The sequence below is a fragment of the Mycteria americana genome, chromosome 3, assembly GCF_035582795.1.
Source record: "Mycteria americana isolate JAX WOST 10 ecotype Jacksonville Zoo and Gardens chromosome 3, USCA_MyAme_1.0, whole genome shotgun sequence".
NCBI lineage: Eukaryota > Metazoa > Chordata > Aves > Ciconiiformes > Ciconiidae > Mycteria > Mycteria americana.
The window spans coordinates 53346009-53360464 of NC_134367.1; the positions used below are offsets into that span (position 1 = coordinate 53346009).

Consider the following 14456-nt stretch of genomic DNA (forward strand, 5'->3'; position numbering starts at 1 on the left):
GTGGCACACCTGGTGCAGGAAGATGCAGGTCAGGTTTACGATACAGCAGCCCCTCTATTCACTTCACAGCTTGATCCTCCTCTGATCTTGATGGCTGTAACCAACTACAGGGTCTAGACGGACAGGGACAGAACACCATACTGTACAGCGTAAGTCATGCTTAGAAATATAAAAAACTCTTATGAAAGGCAAGAGTTTCAAGGGGAGTCTGGGCTGACAAAGAGCAGTCTGACTAGGGAAAAAAAAATAAAACACAGATCATCCCAAGGTTTTCTGTCCTATGTCAGCCATGCTTCTTGGGACTCCTTGCAGTTGTGTAAGTATTTGATGTGGAGGGATGGCCGTTCCATGACCGCCTGCCGACTGCTGTGCTCAACGCAAGACAGGTCAAACCTGTAGCACCACGCAAATATCTGCTCTGACATCCACAAGGCCGCTTTACAGAAATCTCATCAAAAGAGATCTCTTCTCGCACTGCTCAGAAAGATATCATCAGCTTAGCTGAGGGAGTTTTAAATTCAGCCAAGATTTCCCTCCCAGCATTCAAGTATACTTCTCTAATCAGCTTCTAAAACCACTATGAATTTTTGATCTGGAGGCTGCATGACCTTTTCTAGGACTTTGATACAAGATGAATAAATAACCTCTGAGCCTCTGAGCTCAGCTGCTACGTCAAGATAAATTCAAAACGTTCTCTTGATGTCCAGCCCTTCTTGGATTCAGTGGGTTAGGGACAGAGACTGGGCAAAACTGTTTCCTTGTCTTACATGTTTTGTAATTATTTTTAAACTCTCTGGGAATATGGAATGCCCTGGGCAAACCTACAGTGGGGTCAGAGATATTTCAGAGATCCTTACAGATGAGAAACTCAAGGTTCCTAATTATTCTACCTCAAAATAAGATTTTGCAAACCAATTGAAGTGGGAAGAGGGGAAGGAACAGCTGTGAAAACAAGCAAAATTTGCAGTCTGTTTACATATTATAATGGCTTCGGGAAAACAATATTAAATTCTAGGGCAAAATCCTGGAGCATGGAGTGGTACAAACCCAGCTCCAGACTGGCTAGAAGAAATTCCAGGATGTTTACAATCCAGCAGCGAGAAGTGTCTCTTTTCATTGGCTTATATCTCTAAGCAACTCAGGAAAACAGGTAGTTTTCAGGACCATCAATTTGTCAGCTAACCTTCTCCCGAGTTTTGAGATTTAACCAAGTCAAGCAGCCATGCTCTGCAAGTCTGAACGTGAACTATAGGTTGAGAAACATTGCACAAGTAGAACCTCTGTGAACCAGATTGTGGGGTTTTTTTCTCCCCGCTAACAAGTTTACTGCATGTGTGTGACACCACATTTCCTTGGAGCCACAAGTAGCAGCTTCCCTGATTTTGGGGTCTTCTACAAGACTCCTCTCTCACAGGCAGAGAAGATGCAAAGTCCATACTGATTAACAGTGAGCAACAACCACGAGAAGCAACAAGGAAGCCCTTTTCACTCTGAGGATGGTCAAACATGGGAATAGGTGTCCAGAGGGCGGTAGAGTTTCCAGCCTTGGCATCCGGTTGAATTTTGAAAATCAAGGCCTGAGTAACCTGTCCTAATAGGACCTGTTTCAAGTCAGGGTTTGGACAAGATGACATCTGACAATTACTTCCAACCAAAATTACTCTGTGATTCTAAGAAACACGCTGCTTCTGTCTCTTTCCTCTTGCTGCTCTTGAACTACGCTCTTTTATTACGGCCAGCCATGGAGACTAGCCTGGTCTCAGCCGATGCATCTTTGAAGGGAAATTAAAACACAACAATCTGACTACCAGGTCTGCTGAAAAACTTTTTTTCCTTGGTGTTACACGGCATCACTATTTCTGAATCACAACTCTAATACTTGACTTGTGAGCACCATAGCTTTGTCACACCCCACACAAAGATCAGCCAATCTGTAAGGACACCGGACTACTTTTAGGATCAAAGTATCATTACTACCACCAAAAAGAGAACTAGATATAGATACTATCCTCTTTTGCAGTAGCAGAAGTCAGCACAAAATCTCATGGACTAATGAGCTCATGCTGCTGGTCTGTGGCTCATCTTTGGCCCCACAACTAAATTCTAGTTAAATAATTGTTGTTCATGTGTCACAGTATATGGATATAGGTGCAAGCTTACAACATGCCCAATTGTCAGAAAAGCCAAACTGTAGAGAGAAAATTGCTTAAAAGAATGAGCTACAGTAGGGTTTACCCAGGTACCCATTGTACAGGACTTTTCGTGCATTTGGCCAACTTTGTAAAATTCTGATCTTGGTTATCTTATCTTTTCTTATCTTTAAGACTATACATTCTGCAGAAGGCTAAATGATCTGCATTTAAACATCTGCTAGATAATCCCAATCTTTCTGTATGATGTAACAACATCTGGGGTTTTTAAATGGCAGAAAGAACAAGTGTTCTCACAGAGCCAGTCTTTGATTTTCAGTTTTCTACCCTGCAGGCTATCTGACTCTGAAGTCTTCTGCCAGTGGAGAATAAGCCAGTTTTCATCTGCAATCTGCACATGCTGGCTGAAGAAAAAAATACCAGTCCAATACCCTGCTCAGCCAAGGGAAAGAAGTGACACAATCTTCTACAGGCTTTTTTTTCCCCAAGGGTGATGGTGATCGATTGGCACCAGCCAGAACTGTATATATTGACAGTGTCCTAAAGGGAGAAGCAAGATGAGCCTACAAACTGCTCCAGATCTGCTGCTTTGTTGCAGGTTGGAAGAGTTTTCTCAGGATTACTTCCCTCCAGTTGGCGCATGTCACTAATTACCTCCCGTTCTTCTCTGCCTCCTTCTCCTCACAGCAGGGCAGCTCAGCAGCACAGACACATCACACATGACATGCCATATTCCCATCGTGCCTGTGGGACCAGAAGTCTGGAGGAAGCTGGTGCCTTTGGAAGTATTGCATACAGAACAGCCAGAGAAGCAGCAAAGCTTGTCACGTGGGACGGAAAGGAGGAATAGGAAAACGCGTATAGCACACAGGAGCATTAACTACCTCCTTATCTCTCAGGCATGGGCAAATCATCCTAGCTCCACGCTGCAGGTGTGCCAGTCAGACATTCTGGGAGTGGATGGAAAGATTTCAGAATGACTGGATGACACCACCACCACTTTGGGAGGTATGTGCTCCCTCTACGTTATTTTTGCTCCTCATTTTTTATACCACTAGCATGCTTTTTTGTTCCCCTTGTTTTTAAATTAGGCCTTTGTGTTTCTTCGACTCTAGGTTTTAGCTCAACCACTCTGCAGCAGAATGTAACAGCTACAGACACAATAAGCAGATGCCACTGGAGCAAATGAAACTATACTCCTCGCCTCGAGGCCCAGCATGCTGCTTTCTGTCAATGCTTCTCATACTGCGGGTCTCCATACCAGAGGAAGAAAACCACATATAATCAACTATGTCTCTGTATTTCCCATCAGCTAAAAAAAATTAAAAAGCTAAAACAAGCTTTCTGAAATTCTCATTGAAAACCAAAATTATCAAGACAGCACCACTTACCAGAATTTCCCCCCCAAACAGAGCAAGTTTACATTCACCACATTTCCTCAAAAATGGCTCGAAAACATGCCCTGTAAAATAAGAGAGAAAGGGAAAGAAAAAATTAGTGACTGGAATACCACAAATTACGTTACACTTCTTTCTTACTCTGCTAGCATTTATCACCAAACTTCCACCATTTTTCCTGTTTTAGGGAAGGAGGTAATTGGATTCGAACCTTCACAACTGATTATTAAATTCCACCAGTACTATGCAAAATATTAAAATACTTGCAGGACTCCCTCAGACTGCTCAGACACATCACTGTCACTGACACGACAGCTATTCAGACTTCAGAGGGACGAGGTCAACAACATGGAACGCACAGCAGCATACAGCAAGTGTGCCAATTATTTTAGATCCAGCCCTAAAAAAATTGGCCAACCCAGTATCTCTTAGTGATTTTGCTTTAACAAATTGGTTTTGAAATATGATGCACGTAAGTCTCTCGACAGCCTCCTTGTTTGAAAACTACACGAAGAAGAAAAAAGAGGTTGTGCCACACTACATTTTCAGACTATATTAATTACTCAGTGTTCTCTAGAAGAACAAAGAGGGAGAACAAATAAGTCAACGCAATATCCAGTTCGACACACACTAGGGCCAGTTTGAAGAAGATGGAGAGCAGAAGTGACAAATGCCATCATTTTGCCAGCCCTGAGTAAATTTCAAATGACAGCTACTCCTTATTTTTCCTTGAGGTGAAATCTTTGAAAGAACAACTCACGGAGCACAGACTAACAATGATGTTAAAACCTTTAGTTTGTAAACTCCTAGAAGATGGAGGAGCTATGATTCTGCTGGTGTTCAGGTTTGGGAGCGGTAACCGTACAGCAAGCCGAGAAGAACACACGTTTCAGTGCCCAGGTGTCCACACCAGTGAAACCAGACTGAATTTGAACTGCTTTAAACTCCCGTTCCCCCCCAAGTACATGGCTGAATTTTCCACGAGAGAGGCATCTGTGAAATTACTGCTGGATGAGTAACTTTACAGCTATACACAGATGACTTGGAGCACTGCATTATTGATCGCGGAAACCTGCCTCAGCTGCAGAAGCAGCAGATCTTTGCACCAGCACCTCTCCTGAAGGATGCTGTAGGGGGAAGGAAGGGGGAATGACAAATTAGGTCAAATTACTTTTACTGGTCATCGTTACATAAAAAGTAGCTAAGAAAATAACATTTCTATTAAGGAATAACCAAATAAATCTTCCTTAAAACATGGCAACTGGATTACACTGCTCTAAATCCCAATTAGCAAGCAGACCTCTGATGGCATAAGGCTGAGACTTCATTTTGGGTGGAGAGTTCAGGGCGCGGAGAGAAGAAAAAAAAAAAAAAAGAATCATTACAAATCAGAAGAGGCTGTTGTGAAAGATTTTAGGAACAGACGTTTTTAATCACAAAACTACAAACCAAAGCATCTTCTTCTCTGCTTGCTTTCTTTCTTTAGCGGTTGAGAAAAAAACCTGGGCATATCAAGGAATAAAGAAAAAAACCCAACACCTCCTCCTCCCCCAACACCTTTTGTACAGCTTGGCAGAATTTGTGAAAACACTGAAAAAAAGATGGGTCTTAACTGCTTTGCTCAAACTCGGGGAAGGTGGTTATTATTCCAGTGCCATCCATTTCCCTCCCTAGCTGCCAGGCATTTGGCTTGGAAAGAAAAAATCAAGTCTAGAAGCTCTACTTCTGCCTCCAAACTAATTGGATAACATCTGCATGCAGAAAAGTTAGGAGCTTAAGAGACGAGCCAGGTCTGAAACAATGCAATAGCACCTCAACTCCGGATTAGCTCATTATTTTCTTCTACACCAAGAAACTGATTTAATAATTTCCCCAGAGAAGTGACAAATAAGGGAAACTCTGTACTCCACGCTGCCGGTCCCATGAATACTTGAAAGACAGGGGCCAGCACCACTGCCAAAAGGGGCTGATCCCCCCCCCCGGCACTGGAGCAGAGCTTCTGGATGTGGCCCCAGCAGCGCTCCCGTCCTCCCTCCCTCACCCCAGCACAAATGTCTGTGCAGCAAATGGGGCTGGGGGAGCAACCGGGATTAAAATGAATTATTTAGCCCAGTTTCCAAAGTAACGGGGGGCGGGGGGGGAAGCCTGTGCTGGCACTAGGGAAAAAGGGAGGAAAGGATGGACAGGCAGATGTAGGACTTGGGGAATGGCACGTCCACTTATTTGGCTGCAGTGCTAGTTTCAACCAAGAGTAAAACTCCACTGTTACGGTACTCGATTGCAGGCAGCTGCCTTAATACATGCTAAAGGAGTCTAGTCCAAGCCCTCCGTTGAGAGGCCATATGACAAAAACTAGCAAGAGGGCTAGGTAAAAGGGTGTCTAGTTAAATCTGAAGCAGAGACACAATTTACCACGTCTCTAGCCTTGCAAGATCTTTTGAACTTTGGGGGTGGCAGGTAGAAAGCTTGAAACTTTTCCAGGGGATGCTTTTTGCTTGATTTTAGAAGATGATGTAAAACATGCCCTGTCTCTCTGGCTACAAAGGAGATGAGGTATTTGGGGGTAGAGTGGGGCAGGGAGGGAGAAGGGAAGGGAACATTTTTTGGTGCATAATTGGGGGTGAGCGCTGGATGTGGCTTGCAGAAAAAACCCAAAGATTATTCACTCTTTCTTTGTATTCAGTCTGGGGTCTGTACAGAGCTCGGTTTTAGCCTTAATGATTTTCATTCTGCCTAAGCATATAGGAGGAATATTCCTTTTTCTTGAAGGCTTTGGATAATGTTACTTATCTCCAAATTCTGACCAGCACTTTTCAGAAAAGCTTTGCTGACTTTGGAGAACACAGCATAGGAAATGCAAATTAAATTAATATAGGCTTTGAGGCACACCAATTTTGGCTTCTTTTGCAATTAGTATAATAAATAGAAGAGGTGACAAAAGGTTTGCCTGACCAGAATTACTAATGGAAGAGAGCTTGTCTTCCCAAGTGTCTGTGCTTGGGAAAAATGAAAACCTGGAGGTAGCCATCTGACTATTCAGTGAAAGGTGCACTTGTTTTGGATAAGTCAGTTTTCACAAACAGTTCTTTTAACAGAAGGCATTTACCATAACAGGTTTTGATTTGCTTCTGTTATGAAGAGTTAGCTATAAATTTACAATGGTATACCCTAATATCGAACAGGCTGCTGGCACCAACTGAACGGCTTATAGTAAAAGTTGAAGTTTATTTGTTACCCCAGCCAGGGGAAGAGTGGGGAAGGAAGTGGAGAAGTTGCAGACAAAGGAAAAGTGTTGAGAATTCAAACCTTTTCTGAAAAAATTTACATTGAACTCCCCTTCTGCTTGCCATCTAAAATCGAATACAGAATGAGGATGTTTTAGAGTACGATCAATTGAATAGCATGAGATTTAAGCAACATCAGCTTCCTGTAAGGAGCTGCAACTGGCTACCCATCCCAGGCCAAAACATTTACAACAGGGTCACCCCAAACTGAGAGACATACATCACTGCCAAAATGGAAGCGGTGTCCAAATGGAACCTTGTCCAAGCATCTCCTGAATGGTAAGACATGGTAAAATACTTAGCACACCAACAGACATGAAAAGTTGCTCTGAAGCTCAAAAAGACTTGATTTGAAACTTTAAAGAAAAACAAAACACTCTTGGGAAACAATCAGGCTTATTATCTGCTACAAACAGTCTTTTCCTGTAAGCAGCACCAGCTTCAACAAATTAGAATTTTTTTTGGTAAAAAAACATACCCCCCTCGGTGTTGCACATACACCGGCAGTGTTTTTATGTAGCCTTGTGTAAAAGTTACTTTCTTTTTGTAAAGAAAAAAGTATTTTGTGAAACAGAATGTGTTGAGTAGCATAACCACACGTCATTCACGTGTTTGGTTTCATGACATTGCCTGCTTCATGAGACAACCCCTGCTTATTCTCATCAGCTTCCAGATACATTTTTGTCAGTTTATACTGGGATCAGAATTCAGTTTATTACCACCGGCAAAAGATAAATCACTGTCAGGAGCTATAGTAACTACTATTTTTTCAAACCTGCACTCCCAAATCCATTAACATCCACCAACTTCAAGGATCTTTGGACCAAGTCCACTGTGAACAATCCTAGACAAGAACTCACAAAACCCCTTTATTTTTCATAAAAGCAAAAATTGTTCGGTGACAATTTACCCACCATTTGAAACAGATAAAAACATTATTTAAGGCATAAAAACAGTTACATGGAGGATTCTTGTCTGGTACATGTTGCAGTTGTTGCAGTTCACGTGAGCTTCACCCAGCTGGAGGAAGAGGCTGGCTGAAGTCATAAGCGGTCTTAAATACTTTTCAAATGCTAGTAGATGCAATTCAGTTTACGATACTCAAACACAGAAGAAAATCTACATAATGATAAGCATCTGTCAGTTTTCTATTAGTAACATGCTTCTGCTGCTGTTTTTTCAAACCTCAAGTAGAAGCAGGCATCCCGGGTTCTTGGGCTGCTATTTTACTTGGCAAAAATTGGGGAGAAGAAGGTTTTCAGGTTGGAGAACAGTTTACAAATGAACATATCTGGGTCAGGATGTATAACCTGTTTGTAGACAAAGTGTCGGTTAGTCTGCAGAGCAATAGCCTTCCTTTTTCATATGTTCTAATGTAATTCGTGCTTATTTTACAACACATCATATTAGATGGATTTTTGGGCCATGAATTAGTCCAGAAAGTATTTTTCAGTAGTAGCTTACTATGGCCCTACAGTAACAATCTTGAGTCACCCTTTTTAGACAGGTTGAGGACTCTGTTATCTGGGAAGCTGCTGACACTGGTGTTTGAACAAATGTATGGAGGCGTGCATGTTCAGTTTTGCCTAGGGTGCAGCATTTTCCACCTATTCCCACCACTTTAAGATTTCTAATCCTACTAAAAACAAAAAAAAAATTAAAAAAAACCCAACTTCTAAAAGCAACGTTGAACACAAGAAGAAAAACCATCTCCTGCATGCTGACTTTATATGGCCAGTTTATAAAGGAACTGCACATTTTAACTTACATAAAGCAATCTTTTACTGTGCAATGCCAGATTACATATAAAGACCCCTTATCCTGTGAACATCTGAAAGCTTTCCAACAATGAAACGTTTAAAGTTTAAGGGAAGCTTATAGGCTTGCTCTTAGGCAGAGACAGAAGCCTCCCTGTTATTCTGAAACTACCCCTTGCTAAGTGAGGGTCCCGGACAGCAAGGCGCACGATATGAAAAAGCCCGGTCATCAACAGCGGGGGGGAGCTGAACGGCGGAAAGAGGGAGCTCCCACAGGAAGCAACTCTTGCAACGAGGACAGACACAACCGTGGATGCCAGCAGAGGAAAAAAAACCCAGCAACACCATTAGAAGACTCTGCTAAGACTAACCACTACCATTCTGGTGGTTCCTCTTCCCGTGCAACAGTGCCAAAACTTGGAAAGAGGACAGTGGCTACAGGGCAAGCACCCTGCATTTTTTCATGTGAAACTCACTGGATTTCTAAAACAGTTACTTGAAAGCTTCATGCAGTTGCAGGATGTAAATAAGGATAACTAGGTCCCTCTCTTTTAAGAGTCCCAAAGGAGATTAGCAGTTTCAAAACAAAAATGTTTGTCTGCACTATCAAACTTGCGGCTGTCTAAAACTACATCTTTCAAACTGCTGTCCTTTCCGCGTGGAGCAGGAGGAACTCGGATGCAAAGTCACTGTTGCAGTGGCAACAAGTCCTAAGAAACAGGAAACACGGGAGAAAAACATCAGGAAAATACAGAGGCTTTGCTTGAACTTTTTCAACTTTTATAAATGAAGCTATGAAGATAAAAACCCCACAAACTGTGTTAAAGATCAAGCCGAACTCCTTTTCTGTGCTACTTTAATCTCATCACACATCGGATCTCTTGACTTATCTTTAGCAGACATGCTGCTGTCAGCTGGTCCCCATGTCCTGTGCGTGTCCTGTGGCTTCCAGCCCCGCCGAAGCACGCTGCTTGCTCTCCTTCTCCCTGGGATGCTTCACTCCCACAGGCAGTTTAAGCCCCTGGATATTGCCAGCTCAGTATCAGCGATACTAGTACCTTTTTCCTCTCTCAGCTTTCAAGGAGGATAAACTAAACTAAATCTTCCTTACATTCACAGCTCCTTTTCCAGGCATCAACTTGCATTGTAACACAGCAGAGAGCTGAAAGCATAAAAGGAGCTGGGATGTGAAAACATCAAGGCACCATCTAACCAAGCACTCCAGCATGGAGAGTGCCAGTACAGGTAGAGCATGTGGATGCGTACAGAGAGGTAGCAGAGGCGGACGCAACAAATCAGAAGATGCCAAAGCATTAAGAAATACATGGTGGGACAGCTAGCAGTTATGGTGAGCAAGTGGAGCACGACACTGCAAGGGTACCAGCAACAGAAAGGCAAATGTGACGGCACTCGCAGCTCATTCCTAAACCCCGCCTTCTGAAATCGCTCTGATAAGATCCCACAATCCGTGGCATCCTTTGCCACCTGCACCACCTGGGAGAGATGCAAGCGTGTATCCCTTTGTAAGCCAAAAGCCAGCGTGCGTACTGCATACCTCGGCCGCCCCGCTGGAACCACCTGCCCCCGGGTCAGGTGGCCATCGCAGTCGCGAGGGCTGAGCAATCAATAGGGGAAGCTATTAGCAAGCTCAATACGGAACATGCACTTAGACTGAGAATGCTACTCATGTATGAGGAGCATGTGATTGCAGCAACATACTTCAGTTCTCAAAACAGTAGAAAAATGACTTCATTAATTGCGGGAAGAGCATTCACGTTTCTCTTTGCAGAAAAACGAGAAGTACTATGCACCAAACAACTTTTTAAAAAATAAATGAATGGAGCCCATAGTCCTAAAAATAGCTTGCACTCTCCAACCCTCTGAGCTGGCTCCTAGGAACGCTGCTGGGCACCCCTGCAGCTGAGGGAGGGCACGGGCAGCCCGTGGGGCAGGGACGTGGTGGCTGGAGCCAGCGCTGTGTCCCTCTCCCGCACCCTCAGCCTGCACATCCTTACCTGCTTAATATCCCAGTGGCATCAGAGAGCCGCTTCTATGGCCAGAAATAAGCACTTACATCATTACGAAAGTTAGAAAAGATAGCAAGGAAAAAAAGCGAGCATAATGTAAAATTTTAGAAGCTTTTGTTTTAGTAATTGATTTTGCAGTTTGTCTCAGAGAAGAAAATGTTTTTCTTCTGAAGATACAGGATTGACCCTGAAGTACCTTTAGCAGAAACTGGCTAAACAGCATATTTATAAACCCTCTGCAGAAGCAGTAGAGGCCATTTAGAAGTGCAAATTACATTTCAATGTAAATATAGGGTTTTGTATACAAAAATTTGGTTTTATAAACAATTGTTTTTATAAACAATTTTTCCCCTCCCCCTTAAGAGAGAATCTGACTTATGCAATAAGAATTTTTGTGCTTTAATCAGTGTCCAGGGTTTTAATTAAGGATGTTATATCCATGACATACAATGAAAATGAACACATACCTATACAGTATATATAGAATATATATGCTAATGTTGCAATACTATAGTACCCATCATGTCAGCCATTCCCATTGTGCAAGAAATCATAAAAAATACACACATGGGAAGAAATGGTCTCAAGTCATGGCCAATTTACTTCCAGGCTTTAAACCTTTAAAGAATTCAGCACATACCCTATATTCTTAGGACAAATTGGGGGTGCAAAGGGAACAGCGTATTACTAAGAACTTCTCGTAGTTAAGTCAATTGATAGATTTAGCTAATTTTGAGCATGTCAAATAATATTTGTATCTTGTACATGTAATACTTTAATGGATTAATCACTCCATATTTTGTACATTTGGTTTTCCTAACTACAGTAATTCCTAAAGTGTCGGAGAGTGAAATGAAAGCGTGGCATGGTCTGCAATCGCGCCCCACGAGCTGGGGGGTTGGGGGGGGAGGCAAAGTGTGTCTTTGCAGAAGCTACGCCAACTACATGTGGTCACATTTCCTGATGTGAAATATAAAAATGTTGAAAAGAGGCTGAAATTTTGCAAGAGCGAACTATTTGTAAACCTATTTCTGTATCAAAGAACGGCCATGAAGCATAAAGTAAACAGTGTACGAAAAGAATATAGCAACACGATTAAAACACAAACAATGAAAATGCTGCACTGTAAACTAATTATTAACTACAACGACCTGAAAATAAACTGTTTCCTTTTTGCCATGTTCACTTTAATCTTCTGAGAGGCAGGAAGGGGGAAGACAGGAGGAGGCAGCAGTTTCAGACTTGTGGAGCTTATCAAATCCCAGATCGGATGATTAGAGCAAAGCTAAGAAGAAAACATCCTCTCTCCCCACCTCCCTCCCTCCCCAGAAAGGAAGCGCAGCCTTTAGGACCAATCGGCAATATTTGTTTGTTGCTCTTTAAAGGATTGCTCTGGAGAGCATTTTTCCTAAGCTGTTTTTATCTCTTTCTGGAAGTTTCAAAATAAACAAGAGTACTGGAAATGGAAGAACAGAAAACGTGACATTCTGGTTTATTTTTTTTATAGTGAGACAAGTAAAGCAAATAAATAAGGCCCTTGGTTGCCATACAACACAAAGCGGAAGGGAATAAGAGCTTTAAATCTGAGAAGCATCATTGCAAAACCTAGGAAAAGTCACTCATGGGCTGAGGGTGGGGAAAAGTGAAAAAGAGGGCTGTCTGTCATGCTACTTCATTGATTATTTTTTTACTTATTTTAATGATAAGATTTCATGTTGGTGAGTTCTAGGAAAGAGAAAAAAAAAAAAACCAACCCAAAAAAGTAATTGTATTTTGACAGTTTACTTTCAAAAAAAACCCCTGCTCTTCAGTGGCTTCCAAAAAAGACTCTCCTATAACAAAAAACCAGAAAATTAAATTCTCAGGACAACACACTAGAAGTACAAATGAAAAGATTTTGCAGTGACATAATGCTTCGGCCTCGAGCACAGGATCAAGTCTTTAGTCTTTCACACTGCCCTTAAATATATCAGGTCTCCCCTTAGAAAGCGAGTGTCGCAGTGTGAACCAGAATAAACACAAGGTTCATGTAATTCCAGGATTGGGCTACATTAATATAAGCCTCTTTGCAATACAAAAGCCACACAAATGCATTTAGTTTGCTGAAATATTCTATGGATTTAAAATATCATTACTATTCAGTATAACCCCCCTCCTACTTTTTTGCCTTTTGTTTTTCAAGATTAAGGAAATGCCCGAGCGGTGGAACTAATGAAACTGGATTCCCAGCTCGTTTGGACTTGTGATGCTAAATTTACAACGTGGGATGCCAGGCTGCATCCCAGTGCTCCTGGCTCCCCCATGCCCCAGGGTGCCCGGTACCCGGCCACATTTGCTGGGCAAGCCTTGCTGCGGCCGCCGGCCAGCCTCTGCGGGGGTGCCCACGGCACCCTGCCCCTGCCGCCCTGCACCCAGCCTGTCTCCTCACAGCAGCTCATGCATTGGAGAAAGGACCGGGAAGCCTAATGCTGCCCCTGAAGCCCCCTCCCTGGATGGAGACAGTCTGTTATAAAAGTTACAAAGAGGAGGACTGGCACGCAGACACACCGAGTTAACAGCCTAACCCCAACTTCCTCAGGAAACTAGGCTAAAAAATCTGGGTTTTCTCTTGCTATGCCCCCCCTCCCCGCCCCCAATGATGCAGATGCAGTATACAAAAAAAAAAAAAAAAAAAGAGTAGCATAGATGTAAGGCTTAAGGGCTATACTATATCCCTGAACAGCATCTGGATTACTGTCTCAGGCATGTTTCAGAAGTGTCATTGGCTTCCTGTTTAATATTCGTGTTTTATTGCCGCACAACGTCAGCCTCCGCTCAAAGAGCAATATATTACTCTCACATCCTCCGAGCAGATCCTTAATGAGGATATTCTGGTTTCTTGATATTCAGAGACCTTCTGTTGGTATCAGCAGATCAGCATATGCTTGAACGCACAGCACACAGAGAAGGAGAAGTCAGCTCTCCCTATTAAAACTGAGCCACAGGATTAAAAAGGACCTTGAATGACCATCTAGGCTGCTTCCCCGCTCAAGGCAGGATCAACTGCACTTATGTTATTCTTTTTATTAGGCCACCTGACCCAGCTGGGGGAAAACAGATATGCTTTGGGGCTCCAAGTCCCGTCCTTAGCCTGAAATCTCACCCCTGCATTGCCCTGGTCCAGGCCTCTGCCATGCCAGTTGGTCTAATAAGAGATCCCTGCCTGCAAACCCTGCCTTCCTTGCATTGCCATGGTTACAACGCTGCTATTACCATGCATGTCGAGCCTATTTTGAAAAGCCTGCAATAACAGGAGATGCTGGTTAAGGCCTTAATCTCAATAAGGTCTAAAATTCCTCCAACGAGGGCTTACTATTTGTACAAGAGAAGTGCTGCACTCCGAAAGCAAAAGATGAGTGGTGAACTGCCTGAGGCAGGGACTGTGCATCGCCTGCATCCCGGGGGCGGAGGGAAGAGTATTTTAAAGGAGAGTCCTAAAGGACAAGAAGAAACTAGTCCTGCCAACATTAACAGCTTGGGTTAGGTCAGCAGAAAACCTATAACTGCTTGTTAGAAAGCAACTCATGCGCACTGGAGAGACTGGCATCACGGGTGGCTGGAAGAGCCCTCTTGGAACCGGCTGACAGATAGAAAGTCTTCGTGAGACTTTGAAGACTTGACGAGACAATTTGAAGAGGCCAGAGAACAGGACGTTGCATTCATTCAAGACATCAAATGAGCGCTTAGGTGTGAATTTCAGCTGCGTGGTCTGGGTAGCACAGGGCATTTCTGAAGAGAGTACACAGGAAGAATCTGCTGATCTTGGAGTAAGGGCAGAGGGAACTGGGAGATGGACAGATTT

At 43.0% G+C, this 14456-nt stretch overlaps 1 protein-coding gene across 9 annotated transcripts in view; it reads right to left on the minus strand.

Moving 5' to 3' along the window:
• The window catches only part of FYN (FYN proto-oncogene, Src family tyrosine kinase), a 151446-nt gene that overhangs the window by 86849 nt on the left and 50141 nt on the right, over positions 1-14456 (minus strand). For 8 of the 9 annotated variants that reach the window (XM_075498574.1, XM_075498582.1, XM_075498581.1 and 5 more), the window contains one exon: positions 3542-3612. The exons of the other annotated variant lie outside the window; for it this stretch is intronic. The gene's annotated coding sequence lies outside the window, so the exon portion shown is untranslated. The remainder of the gene's footprint in view (positions 1-3541; positions 3613-14456) is intronic. 9 annotated transcript variants of the gene reach the window in all.